Genomic DNA, 18,467 nt, shown 5'->3' with positions numbered 1-18,467 from the left:
CTAAAACTTGTCACTCGTCCAGGAATGTGTATAACAACTCGCCAGAGAAACTTGTTCAGAGATGTTCATTCTCGAACCCCACCCCACCCCCAAAGCTTGTTGTTCAGAGTGGGAAAGAGGCCCAGAAATTTTCATTTTTAATACAAACCCAGGAGATTTTGCTGCAGCTGGTCCTCTTCTGGATCTTGGAAAAATACCATCCCAAAGCTTGAGCATGACATGACCCCTGCTTCCCCAGCCTCCCTGCCTACCCAGCCTCCCTGCCTACCCAGCCTCCCCCCCCCAGCCTCCTTGCCTAACCAGCCTCCCAGCCTCCCTGCCTCCCCAGCCTCCCTGCCTCCCCAGCCTCTCAGCCTCCCTGCCTACCCAGCCTCCCTGCCTACCCAGCCCCCCCCCTGCCTACCCCCCCCTGCCTCCCCCCCCCCCCCCAGCCTCCCCCCCCCCTCTCAGCCCCTGCCTACCCAGCCTCCCTGCCTCCCAGCCCCCTGCCTCCCCCCTCCCCCCCCCTACCCAGCCTCCCTGCCTACCCAGCCTCTCAGCCTCCCTGCCTACCCAGCCTCCCTGCCTACCAGCCTCCCTGCCTACCCAGCCTCCCACCTCCCTGCCTACCCAGCCTCCCTGCCTACCCAGCCTCCCAGTCTAAGCCTAGCTTTCTGTAGTCCAGCCCTGTACCTTTCCCTCTCCAGTTCTTGAAGAATGTGTACTTTGCTCTTCCCAGCCTTTGCACGAACTTTTTTCCATTTTCAATCTCTGGGATGGCCCCTCCCCACTTCTCTTTGCCTCCAATGCATCTGCCAGAGTTCAATTAAATATTACTTCCTGAAAGAGGCTGTTCTTTGTCTTTTAATTAAACTAGATCCCCTTGTTATATATGCTTTCACTGACTCTGATAATAATTTGTAAACACGTATCTCTTTGCAGAAGTATTGGCTCGATATCTGTCCTCTTCTCTACTAGAAGTCTTTGTGGGGAGGGTGCTAGGTATCAAACCAGGCCTTACACATGCTAAGCACAGGCTCTGCTACTGAGCTCCGCCCTCCAAGCACTAAGAACAGGGTCTTGAATATGGAATCTGCACATCTGCCAGAATTGTGCTGGAGAGACTTGATGAGCTCTGTTGACTGAGGTGAATGGGTGGTAAAAGAAAAAACCAATAGCGAACTTCTGCCCTCCGGGGTTCTCCCATTGTGCTGTAAGCCTGTATTCAAGACCTCCTCCCTCCTTCAGTAAATGGCATTCGGCATTAAAAAAAAAAAAAAAAAGCCAAGTTACAACGCAGTAACCAGACTTCATGGGAGAATCTGTGACAGCCAGCCAGACCTCCTCCAAGAATATAGAAAGCATTCAACATTATGTAAAACCCTGTAACAATGCAGGATTTGTTGTTCTTTTGTTCTTTCTCTGTTGTAGAATATTATTTTAAGGTGTGTTGCATTTGTTTAACTCTGTGAAGCTGTGATACTGTGTCTGTCTAAAACATCTGATGGTCTAATAAAGAACTGAATGGCCAATAAAAAATAAATAAATAAATAAATAAAAAAACAAGATAGTGTCCTCAGACTGGACAATAGACTCTGAGCAGAAAGACATCCCACATCACTTTGAGTCAGGCATCCTCCAGTCTTCTTCCTATAACCCAAATCCATTGCTCTGACTAGTATTATTGTCAACTTGACACAAACTAGAGTCATTGGAAAGGAAGAAGCCTCAACTGAGAATATGCCCCTGTAAGATCAGCTGCAGCCAACCCTGTAGGACATTTTCTTAAGCAGGGGTCCATGGGGGAAGGCCCAGACCCTTGTAGATGGTGCCACCTCTGGGCTGGCAGTCCAGGTTCTATAGGAGAGCTGACCGAGTAAGCCATGGAGAGCAAGCCAGTACTCCTCCAAGGCCTCTGCATCAGCTCCTGCCTCCAGGTTCCTGCCCTGTTTAAGTTCCTGTCCTGACTTCCTTCAATGATGAACAATGATGTGGAAGCATAAGCTAAATAAACCTTTTCCTTCCCAGGTTGCTTTCTTCGTGGTGTTTCATCATAACAATTGTAACCCTCAGCAGTGGTGGCACACCTTTAAGCCCAGTCCTCATGAGGCGGAGGTACGCAAATCTCTGTGAGTTCAAGGCCAGCCTGGTCTACAGAGCAAGTTTCAGAATAGCCAAAGCTACAAAGAAAAACCCTGTCTTCAAAAACAAGAACTTCCTTGGTGCCACCTGCAAGATGGCAGCCATCTCTCTTGCGGCATCATGGCTGCCCTCCGGTCTCTGGGGAAGCCCAAGATCGACAAAAAGAAGACCAAGAAGTTCATCCAGCACCAGTCAGACTGATATGTCAAAATGAAGCGAAACTGGCAGAAACCCAGAGGTATCAACAACAGGGTGCGGAGAAGATTCAAGGGCCAGATCCTAATGCCCAACACTGGTTACGGGAGCAACAAGAAAACCAAGCACATGCTGCCCTAGCAGCTTGCAGAAGTTTCTGGTCCACAATGCCAAGAAGCTGGAAATGCTGCTGATGCTGGGATTGCTCACGACGTTTCCTCCAAGAACCAGAACCGAAAAGCCATCGTAGAAAGAGCAGCACACCTGGCCACGATAGTCACTGACCCCAATGTCAGGCTACTCGGCAAAGAGCATGATAGATGGCTTTGCGTGCATGGTTTTTTGTTGTTGTTGTTGTTGTTGTTTTGTTTTTTCTTGGAGCTGAGGACCGAACCCAGGGCCTTGCGCTTGCTAGGCAAGCGCTCTACCACTGAGCTGAATCCTCACCCCCGTGTGCATGTTTTATTTGTGTTTAAATAAAACCACAAAAACTGCAGAAGAAGAAAGAAAGAAGGAAGGAAAAAAAGAAAGAAGGAAAAAAGAGAAAAGAAAAGCAAACAAAGTAACCCTTATTAAGATACCCACGTTATTTTTTATTTTTTATTTTATTTGTTTGTTTGTTTATTTATTTTGGTTTTTCAAGACAGAGTTTCTCTGTGTAGCTTTGGAGCCTGTCCTGGAACTCACTCTGTAGCCCAGGCTGGCCTCGAACTCACAGAGATCTGCCTGGCTCTACCTCCTGAGAGCTGGGATTACAGGCATGCGCCACCCGCCGCGCTATTTGATTTTTGAGACAGGTTTCTCTGTGTAGCCCTGACTGTCCTGGAACTCGCTCTGTAGCCCAGGCTGGCCTCGAACTCACAGAGATCTGCCTGGCTCTACCTCCTGAGAGCTGGGATTACAGGCATGCGCCACCACCGCCCGGCGCTATTTTGATTTTTGAGACAGGGTTTCTCTGTGTAGCCCTGACTGTCCTGGAACTCGCTCTGTAGCCCAGGCTGGCCTCGAACTCACAGAGATCTGCCTGGCTCTGCCTCCTGAGTGCTGGGATTAAAGGCGTGCGCCGCCGCCGCCGCCGCCGCCGCCGCCGCCGCCGCCCGCCGCCGCCACCACCCGGCTACCCACGTTATTTTATTGTCTACCTCTCCTCCCATTCTCCTCACTCTGTAGTTAAACTGGCTAAGGTGTTCACTGTCATGACCACTCTGCTTTTGCTATTACGCAACCTTAAGATACCTCTTTTTAATTTTTTAAGATTTATTTTATTCTATTTATGTATATGAATGTTTTCCTGCATGTATATAAGAGCACCATGTGGATGGCTGGTGCCCTTGGAGATCAGAAGGGGGTCCTCTCAGAACTGGAGCTAAAGATGGTTGTGAGTCATCATGCGAGTGCTGGGAATTGAACCGGGATCCTCTGCAAGAGCAATCAGTGTTCTAAACCACGAAGCCATCTCTCCAGCACCCTTAAGATGCCTCGTGGCAGAGGGTTGGGATTTCTCAGTTGCTTATGTTCGGCTTCCCGAAGTTGATTATGGGCTGTTTGGAGAAAGGGAGACGCACAAGATCCTACGTCCGTTTGCCTTTCTAGCATCCATTCTCTCACCTCACACAATCCTCGGTACTCAGCACAGATCGAGGACCTTGTGCGAGAGAGGATGGCCAATCATAATCTCAAGGGACAGCTTAGCCCGTCACATCTCATTCTACACCAGAACCACCACTACAGAGGTCAAATAGCCAAAGGCTCATAGAAGCAACTCTGAGATTCAAACCCGGGTCTCTACACACAGGGAGCCAGGATTGGGGGAAAGCAGAGCTCTCCTGAGATTGTCACCTCTGGCTCCCAGCAGCCAAATGACCCAGAAGTCACACAAATCTGCCATATGGGAGGTCAAGGGGTAAGCTCAGTGGCAGAACACATGTTTATTTTATACAAGGCCCTGGGTTCAATCTTCAGTACCCCGGCTCAAAAAAAAGTAAAAAGATAGTCAGCATGATACTGTGTGCCCCTAATCCTAGCACTTGAGAGGCTGACAGGAGGGTCAGAAGTTCCCACAGCAGGCTCAAAGCTGCCGGGGCTACATGAAACTGTCTTAAAAGAATTTAAGGGGTTGGGGATTTAGCTCAGTGGTAGAGCGCTTGCCTAGCAAGCACAAGGCCCTGGGTTCAGTCCTCAGCTCTGGGGGGGAAAAGAAAAAAAATCTGTGCACTGGGGGATGTAGCTCAGTGGTAGAGTGCATGCTTTGCATGTATGAGGCCCCGGGTTCGATCCCTGGCATCTCCACAAGTTTTTGCTGGGCGGTGGTGGCACATGCCTTTAATCCCAGCACTCGGGAGGCAGAGTCAGGTGGATCTCTGTGAGTTTGAGGCCAGCCTGGTCTACAGAGCGAGATCCAGGACAGGCACCAAAACTACACTGAGAATCCGTGTGTGTGTGTGTGTGTGTGTGTGTGTGTGTGTGTGTGTGAATTTAAGATGGGTGTGGCTGCATATACCTTCAATCCCAGCACTTTGGAGGCAGAGGCAGGTAGAGCTCCGTGAGTTCGAGGCCAGCCTGGTCTATATAGTGAGAACCCATCTAAAAAAAAATAACAATAATAATAAGTTTTTTTTAAAAAAAATTACCATACTAAAGATAAGCCTTCAGATCTCTCCTTCTCAGGTAAGTCAACGCTGAGTAACTCAGCATCCCTTCCATGCATGCTCCTTCCAGGAGAGACAGAAATGCTTCTTTTCTGGTTCTTATAGAAAACAGAACCATATATGCTGTTATAAGTCCCCCAGGGTAGGCAGAAACTCTTGCCAGGACCATTCACCATAGAAACCGGAGTTGAGTGAGCATCTCTTTAACCACTCACTCAGTTTTCCCAGGTAGAGTGAGCCTGCAAATGGAATCCAGCAGCTGACTGGGGCACTTCCGATTGTGGGAACCCATGGTGAATTTGGCTTCTTGGTAGAAGGAAGGATGTCTCAGTGGAAAGTCACACACTTAATGTAGAGCCTGACAGGTGGTGGCACAACTGGACTTTGGACAGGGGCTGGGAGAAGGATGGAGAGCAGCTAAGTGTCACTGCTGGGCCTCTCCAGGTGCTACTATCCTTATCGGGAGTCAAGAAAATGTTCTGGCTATGGGGCGGGCAGGAGGTAAAGACATCTTCCTCTCCAACTGAAGGCTAACAGCACCCACATTCTCCATACACCTCAGATGCCCTGGGTCTATAGCCTGTAAGGTTGGTGATACCTGGAAACAAACAGGGCACCAGCTTCGATGTGCCCTCATCTTTAAACTCTCACCCAGAATTTTTCTTGGGTTAAAAAAAATCTTTAGATCCAGCGCTCTAAAGATTTGGAGAGATGGCTCAGCAGTTAAGAGCACTGACTGTTCTTCTAGAGGACCTGGGTTCAATTCCAGCACCCACACGGCAACTCACAACTCCAGGTCCAGGGGACCCGACATCCTCACACAGACATATGCACAGGCAAAACACCGATGCACATAAAATAAAAATAAATAAATTTAGAAAATCTTTAGATCCACACTCGGGATTCCAGAGGTCGGAGAGGTAAGGGAGCCGTAGGGCCTTTGAATCACATTGAGATAGATGTTAGAAGTAACTTCCCCTCAGGGTCTTGGTCTCCTTATCTGGGAAACAGGGCCTGGGCTTCTGTTCTCTGAGGTCTCTTTCTGTCCAGACACTCAGTAAGTACAAAATTAGATATGTTGGCAGATATGACAATGTCCAGCACAATCAGAGGCTTTGAAACTTATGACATACCTTCCTCCCAGGTTGCTTAAGGCCAGTCTCGTCCCAGGACTATTTACAATAAGCTCTGGAGCTGGAAGAAAGTTTATGTCAGGGGCCAGGATGTGGCTCAGTTGGTGACGTGTTTGCCTAATGCGCCCAAAGCCCTGGGTCTGATCCTCAGCATGGGAAGTGGGAGCAGGAGCAGCAGAAATCCAAGGTCATTCTTTTGGCTACATACTGAGGGTGGGAGCCTGGACTATAGAGACCCTGTTTGAAAAGGAAAGGACAGATGCAGTATTATTCATGACTAGGAGCTGCAGGGTATAATCAAAACCAGCCCTAGGAAGCCTAGGTTTGGCGTAGGTCTCACTGTGTTAACCTGTACAAGCCCTTTCAGACCTCGGAGGCCTCTCCTGCTCCCTCCCTCTTGGTTTCTTTCTTGGGGAGGTGAGCACTGTGTAATGTTTTCCTCTGAGATCAAAACATTCTATCCTGCACAGGAGCTTCAAGAACTCTCTGAAACAGACCAGATTCAGTAAGCCCCTCCGGGCCCGAGCAAGCAGAGCCCAGCTGTCGAGAAGACTCTCAGGGGAGGAGAGCTTGACCCAAGGCTCTGGTCAAGTATAACTGACTGGGTGCTGGGTTCGGGCACTCTGCCTCAAACCCAGCTGGGATTTAAGAGCAACTGAGGCACCTGGGGGGGACACTTGCCAACCTGTTAAGCCGCCTGCAGGCTGTGCAGTGAACTCTCTTTCCCAGCTTTGGGAACTGTCTGTCACCCATGCTGGGCTGGGCTTTGGTGATGCGGTTGTCTTTGAGCCGTTTTCTGCTTCCTGTAAGTGACCCCAATAAAACTTATTGGCTTGCGGGTGGTGGTGGCGACCACCTTTAATCCCAGCACTCGGGAGACAGAGCCAGGGGGATCTCTATGAGTTCGAGGCCAGCCTGGGCTACAGAGCGGGACAGGCACCAAAACTACACACACATACACAGAAACCCTGTCTTGAAAAACAAAAACAAAAGCAAAACAAAACAAAACAAAAAAAAAAGTTATTGGCGCCGGGTGGCGGCGGCGGGGGGGGGCGGGGCGGCGCGGGGCGGCGGCGGGGGGCGGCGCACGCCTTTAATCTCAGCACTTGGGAGGCAGAGCCAGGCGGATCTCTGTGAGTTCGAGGCCAGCCTGGACTACCAAGTGAGTTCCAGGAAAGGCACAAAGCTACATAGAGAAACCCTGTCTCGAAAAACCAAAAAAAAAGTTATTGGCTTACCAAGTTGGACTTGGGTAATATCTGTACTTTAAATATGTCATAGGTTTCCTGTCTGGGATGAATAGACTAGGGTGTTGCGTCTCCCCAGGAAAAGCTCTGGTTCTGTCATACAAGAGTGAGGAAGTTTCCTTTCTCCCTTTTTTTCTCTCACTTTTCTGGTTTTTTGTCTTGTTTTGTTGTGCTTTTTTGTTTGTTTTACTTTTCAAGACAGGGTTTCTCTGTGTAGCCTTGGCTGATCTGGAATTCACTCTGTAAACCAAATGAGCCTCGAAACTCACAGAGATCTGCCTGCCTCTGCCTCCCGAGTGCTGGGATTAAAGGTGTGCTCCACCAATGGAATATGAATGGGACCATCGGTTTGTCTATCTATCCATCCATCTAGTTGATGAAAAAATTAGGCTAGAGTGTGTGTGTGCCTATGATGCATGTTTAAGTGCGGGTATGTATTCGCCACGGTGTGCGTTTGATGATCAGAAGACAATTTCAGGGAACTGGTTTTTGCTTTTCACCCTGTTTTTGCAGCAGGATATCTCGTTTCTGACACTTTGCCCTGTATTCCAGGCTAGTTAGCCCACGAGCTTCCAGATGACTCTCCCGACCGCTCCTCCCAGGTGCTAGAGATATATCTATATATATCCCAGAAATGACCTCAAACTTCTGATCCCCCGACCTCTACTCACTGAGTGCTGGGATTACAGAAATGCATCACTATGCCCAAATTTATATAGTGCTAAGATGGAACCCAAGGCCTTTCCCTTTCCTCCTCATCCTGAGGGCCCTCACCTCTGGGTTTGAGGCAGAGTGAGGGCCCTGCACCCAACAGGCAGTCATACTTGTCCAGAGGCTTGGGTAAATTAATACCCTGCTGGGCCTCAGTCTCTTTGCCTATAAAAGGGCATAGTCCCAGCTGAGGCAGGAGGATCATGAGTTTGAGGCCAGCCTGGACTTAAGAGTGAGACTCAGAGATAAAGCCGGGAGGAGAGGCCGTGATGGTTGGATAGAGGAAGTGGGTGTCTGAGGATGTTTCTAGCTCTTCCAGCCAGCTCTAGTCTGGAGCCGTAACTGAAAACAAACAACCAAATAGGAAGGACTGACGAGCGGCGTGTGCCTGAGTCACTCTTAGCTCTTGACACCTGTGTCCTTCCCCAGGCCTCCTGCCCCCTACCTCACTGATCTGGAGACTGGGAGCAGGCCACTGTCCTACATGACTCAGTCATGACAGCACCAGGACTCCTGTAACACGCTGGGAATCTGTTTAAAAATAAACATCCCCCTGTTGGTCCCTGGAACGGGGACCAAGAAGTTCCTGGAGTATCTAGGGTCCCTCCTAACAGCTTAGGAGGCCAAGCCACATGAATTCAACAATGCAGGTGTGCCCCCCACATCGTCTGTAGTTTCTTACGGAGTATTGTCTCAGGGCAGAGTGCGCCCCAAGATTGCTGGGAGAAGGCAGAGGGTCTAAAGGTACCTTTTCTTGAGGAACTTGCCATCCCATGGAAACAAGATGGCAAGTCCCCTGCACAACAAAGGTCACCTCTGACTAGAGAAGGTCAAGCAAATCCCTTTCCCTCTCTTTCTTCATCAATTTTCCCTCTCTGATTAGAGGATTGTGCCCTGAGATTTTGGAATCTTGACTTCATAAAACAATGAAAAAATTAGACCCAGTGGCCTGAACATCCAACACGGAGATGTATGAACTAGTGTGTGTGTGTGTGTGTGTGTGTGTGTGTGTGTGTGTGTTGGCATGAGGGTGGGGGTGGGGTGAGACATGGTCTCTAGATGTAGTCCTGGGCTGACCTCAAACTCACAGAGATCCTCCTGCCTCTGTCTCCCGAATACTGGAATTAAAGGCACGTGCCACCATGCTGGGCCTATAGAGAAGTAGGGACTTTTCACACACAAATATTGGCCCGAAGTCAGATGTGGCTGTCCATGATGGTAATCTTAGAACTTGGGAATCTGAGGCAGGAGAATGCTAAAAATCAAGGCTAGCTTGGTTATTAATTAGAACGCTGCCTCAAAAAACAATCAAGCAAACAAACTTGTCCAATGCTTCTCTCCTTCTGCACTCTTTTTCATAAATATCTACTGAGATTTTTGTTTGTTTTTGTTTTTTGAGAAAGGGATTCTCTGTGGGTAGCTCTGGCTGTCCTGGAACTTTATAGATCAGGCTGACCTCGAACTCAGAGATCCTCCTGCTTCTGCCTCTCAAGTGCAAAAAAAAAAGAACAAAAGAACAAAAGAAAAAGAAAAAATTTAAAATAGTTCCAGTAAAATGGCTTATTTGGTCAAGGCATTCCCCACCAAGTATGATGATTTCAAGTCCCACATGATGAAAGGAGAGAACTAATTCCTGCAGTTTGGCCTCTGATCTCTAAATGTGCGCTCTGGCACAAGCATGGACACACACATACAAACAAATAAATTAGCCTGAAGGTGGTGGCGCACGCCTTTAATCCCAGCACTCGGAAGGCAGAGGCAGGTGGATCTCTGTGAGTTCGAGACCAGCCTGGTCTACAGAGCTAGCCCAGGACAGGCTCCAAAGCTACAGAGAAACCCTGTCTCGAAAAACCAAAAAAATAAAAAATAAAAAAATAGCCAGGCGATGGTGGTGCACGCTTTTAATCCCAGCACTCAGGAGGCAGAGCCAGGAGAATCTCTTAAGTTAGAAGCCAGCCTGGTCTACAGAGTGAGTTCTAGGACAGCCAGGATTGTTTCACAGAGAAACCCTGTCTTGAAAAATAAACAAACAAACTTATGTGCTGCTAGGATCCTGAAACAACCCTAAGGTTTAGAGATAAGGTGTCAAATACATATATATATATATATATCACTAATTGCAGTAAACCCAATCAATCTGGGGTCCTTATTTCTGTAAGGGCCTTGGAACAGGAAATAGACTTGAGGATGGCTATCCCCCCTCGCAACCAAACCTCTCCCAGGTTGATTCCACAAAGCAGGAAGAGTGGATGGGAACCCAGGTACCACAAACATTGTGGAGGCAAAAAAAATAAAATAAAATAAAATGACTTCCAGGGTGGCAGGTAAATGCCCAGTCAGTGAGTGTGGCTAAAAGTGGAGAGGCAGCCTGGAAAAGAGGCTGTGTTTTACCTCTGCCCTTGTCCAAAGCCAGCCCTCCACACAGGCATTCCATAACCCAATGAGGAGCTGGTCTACTTTCACCGAAGAGAAAAGAGACATTATAAAATTTAATATACCTGCAAAGTGCCAGACCTCAGAGTCAGGTGTAACCCAGACTGACCTCAAACTCACTATGTATCAGAGGCTGGCTTCCAATGTCTAATTCTCCTGCCTTCACCTTCCAAGGGCTAGAATTACAGGAATGCCCAGTACTGAGATCACTCTCTTCTTGTTCAGCCGTCTTCCACAAGGGAACAGAGTCCACCAATTAAACCAGTGCCTCAGCAGGTTCTAGATTCCAATACCTAGGAGTCAGATCCTACAGCTTTACTCCCTAGGTTTGGGGTTTCTGGTAAGTTACTGAGATCTCTATAGCTTTAATCCATTCTAAAGGTAAGGATGAGCCTGAAGGTGTAGTTCAGTGGTAGAGCCTGGCCTTTAGAAAGAACCTGGGTTTGATCCATGGCCCTTTATTTTTATTTATTTATTTTTTGTTTTTGGTTTTTTGAGAGAGGGTTTCTCTGTGTAGCTTTGCGCCTTTCCTGGGACTCACTTGGTAGCCCAGGCTGGCCTCGGACTTACAGAGATCCACCTGGCTCTGCCTCCCGAGTGCTGGGATTAAAGGCGTGCGCCACCACTGCCTGGCTGATCTATGGCCCTTTAAAAATGGGAGGAGGAGTGGGGCACTGGTGGCACACACCTTTAATCCCAACACTTAGGGAGGCAGAAGCAGGCAGATCTTTGAGGCCATTCTGGTTTACAGAGTGAGTTCCAAGACAGTCAGGCCTACAGAGAGAAACCCTGTCTCAAAAAAAAAAAATAAATTAATTAAATAAATAAATAAATAAATAAAGGGATTGGGGGGTGAGGGACTAGAGAGATGGCTCAGCAGTTAAGAGTGAGCTCTTGCTATTCTTCCAGAGGAACTTGACTCCATTCCCTTCAGATACATAGCAGCTCACAATAGTTAACTCTAGTTCTAGAGGATCAGCGCCCTCTTCTGGCATTGATCAGAACTGCATACATATAGCGCACATACATACAAGCAGGCAAAACACTCAAATACGGAAAAAAAAAATCAAATTTTTAAATGGTTTTAAAGTGGGAAACTAGGCATGATAGCACATGATTTAATCCCAGCACTGGGAGAGGAAGGAAGATTGAGGGTTTGAGGCTAGCTCAAGTTGCATGAGACCCTGTCTCAAAAAACAAAAATAAAAATGGCAAACTATGCCCAAGTTAGGCATGGTGGCACACGCCTTTAATCCCAGCACTCAGGAGGCAGAGGCAGGCGAATCTCTGTGAGTTCGAGGTCAGCCTAGGCTACAGAGCGAGATCCAGGACAGCCAGGGCTACACAGAGAAACCCTGTCTCAGAAAAGCAAATAATATTCCAGGATAGGCTCCAAAAGTTACACAGAGAAACCCTGTCCTGAAAAACCAAAAAAAAAAAAGAAAGAAAGAATAATAATAACAATAACAACTGTGCCCACCCTGAGGAACTGTTGGAAAGATTAAACACAATGATACAGGTAAAGTGTATGTTAGCTGTTGCTCTTTCTCTCTGTTGCTGGGCACATGTGTGTTCGTGGATGTACCAGGGCCCTGTTGCTTGAGGATGAAGGAACACATTCCAGATTCTGAATGGAAGACATTTGTTTGGGGAGTCCTAGGTCCTTGTGAATTGCTGGAAGAAACAGATATGGTGATCTCAGCTCTTGAGGGGAGCCCCTTCAATCTTGGGGGCAGACTTTATGTGGTCCTGGGCTGTTCTTTGAACTGTCACTCACTGATTACTAAACTTCTCTGAGCCTCCATCTCCACGTCTGTAGTACATGGAGTACATGCTATCTACCTTCTAGAGTCGCTATGAGAATCATCATACATGTTGCAGAGCCTTTCAAAGGAAAGTTTCGCTTTCCACCTGGTTGCTGCCAGTTCCCAGTACTCACGTTCGGTGACTCACAACTACCTGTAACTCCAGCTCCAAGGGAGCCAGTGCCCCTGGCCACCAAGGAAACTGCACACATACTCTTACACAGACACATATACATGCACATAATTTAAAAAACTCACTCAGGAATTTATGAAGAGTAAATTAAAAATAAAAATTAAACTTCGTGTATAATGTACATAACATGAAACTTAGCATTTTAAGTATGCAATTTCAGTTTTTAGTAAGTTCACCGAATTGCACAACCATTACCACAGTCCAGTTTTAGAACATTTTCATCACCACAGAAAACGTCCCTTCACAGTTAATTCTCATTGCCGCCCCCACAGATGGCTTTTCAAATGCTTAATAAGTTGATTTTTTTTCCTATAAAAAGTCATGAACTCATATTGTAATAAAACTCCTGGGGAAGGGGAGCCAAGAAGGTACAAAGGAAAATAATCACTCCTAAAAGAAGAGTTGATAATAATTAGATAAATACTTTTCTAATCTTTTTCTCTACTCATTTTTTTTAAAAAAAAATTGTATTGCACTGCATATATTATCTGTTTTTTTTAATTTATTTTTATTTTATCTGTGTGTTCTGTCTGCTCTGCATGTCTGTATGGATGTGTACCACATGAAAGCCCAGTGTCCATGAAGGTCAGAAGAGGATCCCATAGAACTGGAATTACAGACAGTTGTGAGCCACTACTGGGGTGCTGAGAACTGAACCCCAGTCCTCTCCAAGAGCAGCAGGTGCTCTTAACTGCCAAGCTGTCTCCAGCTCCATCTCCCCCTTCTTTTTTTTTTTTTTTTTTTTTTGGTTTTTCGAGACAGGGTTTCTCTGTGTAGCTTTGCGCCTTTCCTGGAACTCACTTGGTAGCCCAGGCTGGCCTCGAACTCACAGAGATCCGCCTGGTTCTGCCTCCCGAGTGCTGGGATTAAAGGCGTGCGCCACCACTGCCCAGCTTTTTTTTTTTTTTAATTAATTAATTTATTTTTTACCACTGAGCTAGATGCCCCTGCTCAGTTCTGGTGTACTTTCGTTTAGTGATGGGGATGTATACCTGGGCCTCATCTGTGTCAGACAGGTGTCCTATCACTGAACTGCTCTTTTAAGGCCGACTCCAGTGCCTCGATTGACCCAGTAGTCCCAGAGACCCCAGGTAATGTCCAGTCCAAGAGGGGGAGGCTGAAAGATGCAGAGAAGAGGACCTACGAAGGAGAGAGGCCACTAGGTCCTGAAGACGGTCCGGCAATGGAGACACTCTGTGGGACTTCCCAGGGAAACAGAGGAACATAACTAGTTCTGTCCCTATCTATGCCTTACTCCTCACCAGCCACAGGTGCTCCAGGCGGCATCCTTCAAGCATCTCAATTCCTTCCGGCCACGATCGTCCTGATGATCCTCCTAAGCAAGCTCGATGCCAGTCCCTAGGACCATCCAGCTGCAGTCCACTCCAAGCCTCTCATTTGCACACCCCTGACTGGGTTGGCTTCAAGGCCAAAGGGAGCCTTGTCCCCTCAAGCGTCCCCTTTCCCTTCCTGGCTCAGCCTGCGAGGACCCATTGAATTCGGTCTGGGGAGGTGGGTGTTGGATGGAGCTCAGAGGATTGAGTTAGAAGCGTCTGTCCTCGAGAAAAAAAAAAAGAGATCTCCTGATGACTCACATACCACCCGAAGGGAGAGGGAAAGAGGGGCCAGGGGATGAATGGATTGCAAGTCAAAGGGAGGGGCGGAGGAGAGGCACTCCGGTGCCTCGATTGGCCCGCGTCAATTTCTTCCCAACATCTGCAGTGCGTGGGGTTGAGTGATCCCACCCCAGGGTGGGGGTAGCGCTGCTGCGAGGCTGGCTGACGTTCGCTTCCCGCCTGCTGGGCCGGCTGCAAGCGGTTCATGAATGACTCACCGCATCGTCAGGCTGATTCACTGCTCCGCTGGGGACACGAAGAGGGGGGGCTGCAGCCCTCTCTGTACGTCTTACACACGCGCACTCACACGAGCTCATACGCATATGCGGGCAGGTGGGGCTCCGGCAGGGCTTCTTCCGTGCTAGGGTCATGGGATAATGGGAAGACGATCTGCATCACCTGGGTCGTTGGGGAACAAGCTTGGGATTTCTGTCTACTAATATCCCTGTGGCTACTTCCATGAAAACAACGAAAATTAAATACCATTGTATCTTCAGTTCCTTAGTCAAACTAGCCACATTTCAAGTGCTCAGTAGCTGAGGGGTTAGTGGCAACTCCATTGAAAACAGTGCATTTCCGGGCGTTGGTGGCGCACGCCTTTAATCCCAGCACTCGGAGCAGAGCAGGCGGATCTCTGTGAGTTCGAGCCAGCCTGGCTACAAGTGATCCAGGAAAGGCACAAAGCTACACAGAGAAACCCTGTCTCGGAGAAAAAAAAGAAAGAAAGAAAGAAAGAAAGAAACAGTGCATTTCCATGGGCATCAGGAGTTCTCTTGCCCAGCTGGTTTATATACACGGAGAGCACATTAGCTGAATCCACCATCTTCTCACACAGCCACACACACAGAGCAAGCCTTCCCCTGGCTCCCATATGTGGCCCACAACACACATCGAATTCCACACACACTTAACATGCAACACCCACCCAGCAACACAACACAAAACTCGGCATGTATCCACTGCCTCTCCAGTCGGCCACTGTCCACAACAAGGCATAGAAACACATGCATCAACCTGGTTCGCATACAACTGTTCACATGACAAAACAGCAACAACGAAAAAACCATGAATTCGGGTGAGATGCCTTTGCAAACTTGCCGGAATAGATACAAACCCAAGCCATGTGGTTCCCATAACAATTCCCCACACAAGTTTGCAAACTCAAGTAGGGGGGAAGGGAATCCGTATTTGCCAAGCCTTTGCCAACATGCCAGGCACGATGAAGTTAGCCGTTTCGGCGCAGTTCATTTAATCTCACAGAAACCCTGCAAAGACGCGGGATTCTGTTTTCATGGATGAAGAAGTAAAGGTTCTGAGAGGTAAAGTAACTCACTGAAGAGTGCATGCCGATTAGCAGGAAGCCGAAACATTTTTCTAACTCCATAGTAGATGCAGCAAACGGTCTTCAGCCCCCACTCCCTACCCTGTGTGTGTGTGTGTGTGTGTGTGTGTGTTTCCTTTGTACGTAAGTAAAACTCCTTCACGACCAATGGCAGCTAGTTGTAGAAGTGGGCCTGGACTTGCCCAACTCATCTGTTCTTTTTTTTCTGGCAAAGGCATTCAACAAATGCTGTACAGTGTCTTCCACGTACTAAGTCCTCTTTCACAAAAGGTGAACAAGCTGCAAAAGCCAGGCGTGGCGGCACACACACACACACACACACACACACACACACACACACAATCCAGCACTTGGGGAGGCTGAGGCAGGAGGATTGCTGCAAATTCAAGGTCAGCCTGGGCCAGATTTTGGGACCCTGTTTCAACTCTCCCCTCCTCCCAAAAGAAAGCGACAAGACCTGACCAAAAGAAGCACCCAGTCCATCAAGGGGCGGAGGAGACCCCACAGTGAGCACAGGACACACAGTAGTCATCAATTACAATGGAGTGGGTCTGGAATGCGCGGAGGTGAGGACAAGAAAATGTGGGTCTCTCTGGGCAGTTAAAGATGGCTTCCACGCCTTTAATCCCAACACTCGGGAGTCAGAGACAAGGGATCTCTGTGAGTTTGAGGCCAGCCTGATCTACAGAACAAATTCCAAGACAGCCAGGGTTACACAGAGAAACCCTTTCTTGTAAGCGAATCCTGGGGGTGGCTTCTTGAAGGAGGCAGCAGTGAGCTCATTGAGCTCATGGGTGTGGTCTAGCAGGGTGGGTGCGGATTAGTAGAGACAGGACGCAGGTTCCAGAGCACACAGACATTGAGAACCTTATGCACCATCCTCGGGTGAATGAAGAGAGATTAACAATTTTGGGCCTCATACATGCCATGCAAATACTCAACACTGAGCTATATGCCCAGCCCTAAAGAATTTCTACAGCAAAAAATCTGAATGTTCTTTCTATGTTAAAGATAGGCCTGAGCCGCATGCCTTTAATTCCAGCACTCGGGAGGCAGAGGCAGGCGGATCTTTGTGAGTTCGAGGCCAGCCTGGTCTACAGAGTGAGAGCCAGGAAAGGCACAAAGCTACACAAGAGAAACCTGTCTCGAAACAAAACAAAACAAAAAGATAGACCTGAGTGCCGGGTGGTTGGTGGCACACACACCTTTAATCCCAGCACTTGGGAGGCAGAGGCAGGTGGATCTCTGTGAGTTCAAGGCCAGCCAGAGTGAGTTCCAGGACAGGCTCCAAAGCTACACAGAGAAACCTTGTCTCAAAACAAAACAAAACAAAAAAAACAAAAAAATATGCCTGAACACTGGGAGTGTAGTTCAATTGTAGAACACTGTTCTAGCCCATGCAAGGCCCTGGGTTCCATTCCCAACACACACATAATCTGCAGAGAAACCAAAAACATAGACACAAAACCTTGTTATCAAGGGGACTACCCTGGAGTTACTGCAATAGACCACGCAGGAACTGTAAGGTAAGGCCTAGCCTCAGCATATAAGGCATCTAGAGATGGCCGAAGGTCAAGGGAGAGGGCGTGTCCTGTTCCTCAGCACACAATAGCCTTCTGACCCATAGAAATATGACGAAAGAGATGGATTCTTCCTCAGAACAAGGCACATGTGAGCAAGCACATGATGTTTTGCACATAATTATAGGGGATTGTCTTCCCTGAAGCCTCGGGTTACAAACTCAGTTCCCTGGAATTCTAAGAAGCAAAATCACAGAGCAGTAGATGCTGAAGTCTGACTACTGGGGTCACAGTCTCTCAACTCCACCTCCTCTTAGCTATGTGAGCTTGGCCAAGACCTTGATCTAAAACAGTACCTGGAACACAAATAGTACTCCAGGAATTTTGACTGTTATCATTACAGGTTAAATGAGAGCGCTGAAACCCTTTCTACAGAACTCAACTCTTCATCCCACTCCGTCTAGGGGCTCTGTTGTGGGTCCTCCAGCCCAAGCCCCATCACCCAATTTTCCCATTTCTGGACTTCTTAATTCCTTTTTGGTCTGAGTTTTCACTATTCTCAAACCCAGTTACTAAAGAGATTATCATACCCCAGGCGTGGTGGTGCTTGCCTTTAATCCCAGCACTCAGAGGCAGAGACAGAAGGCTCTCTGGTCTACAAAGTGAGTTCCAGGACAGCCAGGGCTACACAGAGAAACCCTGTCTGGAGAAACAAACAAATAACAACAACAACAACAACAAAGTTTAGCATACCTCTTGCTTCTCTCTCTTCTCCCCCTCCCTCACTTCCTGCATCCCTTCCTTCCTTGGCAAGGTCTCATAGCTAAGGCTGGCCAAGAAAACTCACTCAACTTCCTGAGTGCTGAGATTACATGCACCTCCATGCCCAACTAATGTCCTTTTATAAAAGAAAGAAGACCCTGCCTTTCCTGTTAGTTGAGATGCAGTGTTAGGAAAATGAAAACACTGGGTATGGCGGTACTTTGGAGGGGAGCGGGAAGGATCCTTGCCAACTCTAGAATCACACACAACCTCCTCACTGTAACTTGCTAGCCTCTCCCTAAAATGTTCCATCCGTGCTGGGGGTGTGGCTCTGTAGTAAGGCGTTTGCCTAGCAAGTGTGAGGCCCTAGGTTCCATTCCCAGGACCACATAAAACCAGTAAGTGCCTGTAATCCCAACGACGGGGAAGTAGAGGAAGGACAATCAGGAGTTAAGGTTATTTTTAGCTACAAAGTGAGTTTGAGTTCCTGGGTTACACAGTCGGCTGGGTTCTGGTGAGGATGAAGTCACTCTCAAGTCACCTGTCACTAGTGTGCTCAGCATAAGAGAAGTGGAGAAGATTGGTTGTCCAAGATTTTCGCCAGCCAACCTCGTTCTCAATTCAACGCGGCAGCCAACTGGACTCGAGAGACCGCTTGGGGGCGACCGAGAGCCCATAGTTTTCCCTTTAAGGCTGAGGCGGAAGGCCGGAGGCAGAAGGTCTTTGTGTCGGCAGGATAAA

At 48.1% G+C, this 18,467-nt stretch overlaps 1 non-coding gene and 1 pseudogene across 1 annotated transcript; both read left to right on the top strand.

The window, feature by feature from the left end:
- The first annotated feature begins 2,241 nt into the window (after positions 1-2,241).
- Positions 2,242-18,466, top strand: LOC114702197 (annotated as a pseudogene).
- Trnaa-ugc lies at positions 4,534-4,605 on the top strand. Its single transcript has one exon. It is a non-coding gene; the product is annotated as a tRNA-Ala (tRNA).
- Position 18,467: the final 1 nt, after the last annotated feature.

The sequence above is a fragment of the Peromyscus leucopus genome, chromosome 8b (genome assembly GCF_004664715.2).
Source record: "Peromyscus leucopus breed LL Stock chromosome 8b, UCI_PerLeu_2.1, whole genome shotgun sequence".
In the NCBI taxonomy this organism is placed as follows: domain Eukaryota; kingdom Metazoa; phylum Chordata; class Mammalia; order Rodentia; family Cricetidae; genus Peromyscus; species Peromyscus leucopus.
This window is presented reverse-complemented; position numbering and strand designations above follow the sequence as displayed.